Raw genomic sequence first — 3,226 nt, 5'->3', positions numbered from 1 at the left:
CCCAGTGCACCAGGCCCGAGCACTTGTCTCATGCATCCCACCTGGGCTGGTGATCTGTTTCACCATAGATAATATACATGCTGTTCTTTTGAAACATCCCACCCTCACCTTCTCCCACAGAGTTCAAAAGTCTGTTCTGTATTTCTGTGTCTCTTTTTCTGTTTTGCATATAGGGTTATCGTTACCATCTTTCTAAATTCCATATATATGTGTTAGTATGCTGTAATGTTCTTTATCTTTCTGGCTTACTTCGCTCTGTATAATGGGCTCCAGTTTCATCCATCTTATTAGAACTGATTCAAATGAATTCTTTTTAATGGCTGAGTAATATTCCATGGTGTATATGTACCACAGCTTCCTTATCCATTCATCTGCTGATGGGCATCTAGGTTGCTTCAAAAATATGGAACGCTTCACGAATTTGCGTGTCATCCTTGCGCAGGGGCCATGCTAATCTTCTCTGTATCGTTCCAATTTTAGTATATGTGCTGCCGAAGCGAGCACTCAAGGTAATATTTTAAAAGTTAAAAGTTTAAATCATGTAATGAAGAAAATTAGTCCTCACAATGATAAAACAGATATTAGCCCTCACAAAATAAAAGCAACAGATTTTACTTATTAGAATCTGTTAGTTCATTGAAATGTAGCAGGATGTTTAAAGAAACATATCCACACACTAACATATATACACATAAAGTTAATTAATGTGAAATACTTGGGAAAATAATTGTATATATAATATTAAGATTTTTTAAACTTCATTGATAAAGTGAAGGTGAACATTGGCTTGACACATTAAGAGCTTTAAAAACCTAAAAATAAGTGGCAGCAAATACCCTAACTCAAATAATCGTGCCTATTTTACATATTTATGGATAAGAAGAGAATAATGACCACATATGGCACAGATGACAGGTCACTTTATTTTGTGAAAATGAAACTAAAATTAAACCAGAATAACATATATAAAAACGTGGAATGTAAAAAACTGTTGATAATTACTCAGTACTAATACAATTCATGGGGTGGCAAAGAATTGGACACGACTGAGCGACTGAACTGAAGATTTATCAGTTGCAAAAATGATGTAAAAACACTAGCTATGAAGAATCCTTAGAAAGAAAAAGTGAAACTTTATCAAATATCTTTGTCTCACAAATTATCACAAATTAAATTGAAATGATATTCTGTTATTTTTAACTATAACATATTTTAATTTACCCAAATTTTATTGTGGGTCAAATTCTTCTAATAGGAGTTTTACATTCTCACCTTCCTGATCATAAACCATAATTAACCAAATCATAAATAACCTAAAAATTGATAGTTCTTCATAACAGTCTGAACATTTTATTTATTTTTTAAATATTTTTATTATTTATTTAATTAGCTGCTCTGGGTCTTAATTATGGCCTGTGAGATCTTTAGTTGCAGAATGTGAACTCTCAGTTGCAGGTAAGATCTACATCCTTGACCAGGGACCAAACCCAGGTCCCCTGCTTTGGGAGCGCGGAGTTGTAGCCACTGGACAACTCGGGAAGTCCTAGTCTGAACATTTTAAACTGTTCAAAATTTAAGCAGAGAATACTCAGATTTTATATATTTACACTTGTATAGTTTATCACCCATTTTTACCTCAGTGACATTTCTTAAGAATCTCCAATTTTCATTTAAAGGAATTTAATAGACATTTATAGAAACAAGAATTTATTTTGTGTTATCTATTTCAGTACTTTCCATTACATTATCAATTATGTATCTGAAGTAAAGAAGGCATTCAGCATCAATATTCAGCAGGCAGAAACTGACTCTTCATGAACATTCACCATCGGTCCTGAGAAGTTTCAGTGTTAAAGCAACTGTAATCCAGTCAAATTTTTCTAAATAAAAAATAGATCTCATTTCTGGGCAAGTAAAAATGTTGACCCCAGTAGCAATAAACCTGTGTGGTCCTTGGATGTGGAATATCAGATATAACAAAAGTTATGTCATAGAACTGGACATAAAAGCAAGAGGAAGGGCAAGGGCAAAGACTTAGGAAACTTGTTGAAGACGAATCATAAAATGAACCTAAATTACAGGATGCAGGCCAATAGACATGGCGAGGGAATTAACAGTTTTCTTAAGCCACAGGTGGCTCTAATGGTAAAGAATCTGCCTGCAAAGAAGGAGGATTCCGTCTCTGGGTTGGGAAGATCCCCTGGAGAAGGAAATGGCAACCCACTCCAGTATGCTTGCCTGGGAAATTCCAAGGACAGAGAATCCTAGTGGACTATGGTCCATGGCTTCACTAAGAGTTGGATGCAACTTGGTGACTGAGTGTGTGTGCACCTGTGGGCACGCACGCGCGCGCGCACACACACACACACACACACACACACGATAAATGTGGGGGTGGTAGGAGGGAGGGAGGAAGAGTGAGAGAGAAAATGTGTTGCCTGGCAAGATTTAGAAGTTTAGAAGGTTGAATGACAACAGCAAGGCATTTAAAAATATAATCACCTGATAAGCTGACTTTATATTTTAATTTTTTAATTCATTGATTATTTGTTTGCATTGTTGTTTAGTGGCTCAATCTTTTCCACTCTTTGCAACCCCATGGATCATAGTCCCCCAGGCTCCTCTGTCTATGGGATTCTCCAGGCATGTATCCGTGGGATAATCCAGCATCTCCAGATACCGGAGTGGTTTGCAATTTCCCACTGCAGGATTCCTTTGCATAATCTTTAGTAATATTTGCTTTTATAAATGAATTAAATGCCTGTCGATGAGAGGGAGGGACTCTGGTTTCTCCAAATGGCAAAATAATATAAACAGGCTCTGCTGATGATAGAAAGGCTGAGACTTTATTACTACAGACTTCCTTCAGCTCAATATCCTTTTCCACCATAAGAAATGCATATATGAGCACCTGCCACTCAGACATCAGGTGCCTGCTTAGTGTCTGGGAGATCACCTTCATCTTATTGCTCTTCACGTGCCGGCAGTGGGAAGCTGTTCAAGTGAAGCTGGTTCAGAGTGTGTCTTCAGGGAAAAGGGGAGAGAGGATTACAAAGAGATGAAACAAGGGCTTCCCTGGTGTTTCAAGGGTTAGGATAATGAACTTCCATTGCAGCGGGCATGGATTCGATCCCTGGTCGGGGAGGTAAGATCCCACATGCTGTGGTGAACAGTCAAGAAATTTAAAAAAAACAAAAACAAAAAACACTCAAAGATGGTATAACTG

General features: G+C 37.3%; 1 non-coding gene across 1 annotated transcript; it reads right to left on the bottom strand.

The window, feature by feature from the left end:
• Positions 1 to 397: 397 nt before the first annotated feature.
• Positions 398 to 504, bottom strand: LOC122421871. Its single transcript, XR_006263672.1, has one exon. It is a non-coding gene; the product is annotated as a U6 spliceosomal RNA (small nuclear RNA).
• Between the last annotated feature and the right edge of the window lie 2,722 nt (positions 505 to 3,226).

Source organism: Cervus canadensis, chromosome 18 (assembly GCF_019320065.1).
Source record: "Cervus canadensis isolate Bull #8, Minnesota chromosome 18, ASM1932006v1, whole genome shotgun sequence".
Taxonomy (NCBI): domain Eukaryota; kingdom Metazoa; phylum Chordata; class Mammalia; order Artiodactyla; family Cervidae; genus Cervus; species Cervus canadensis.
This window is presented reverse-complemented; position numbering and strand designations above follow the sequence as displayed.